Here is a 250-nt window from a genome sequence, read left to right as displayed (position 1 = left end):
GGAGGACCGGGGAAGGAAATGGGAGGAGAAATGAGGGTTTTAGGAGCGCCAGGGCACGGCAGGTGCGGCCGCTGCCGGCGAGGGGACAGCGGTGATTTTTTTCTTCTCGCGGTCATAAATTCATCATATTAACCGCGCGGACACTGGTGATTTATGTAAATTCTGTTGATGTAGCACCTAAACGATAGGGATGTTTTACTCGGGATTCTGAGGAATTACAGAATCGCTGAAGGTTGAGGTTGGAAGGGAC

This window comes from Anser brachyrhynchus (genome assembly GCF_964034855.1).
Source record: "Anser brachyrhynchus genome assembly, chromosome: 6".
NCBI classification, from domain to species: Eukaryota; Metazoa; Chordata; class Aves; order Anseriformes; family Anatidae; genus Anser; species Anser brachyrhynchus.
Note: the sequence above shows the minus strand (reverse complement) of the source record.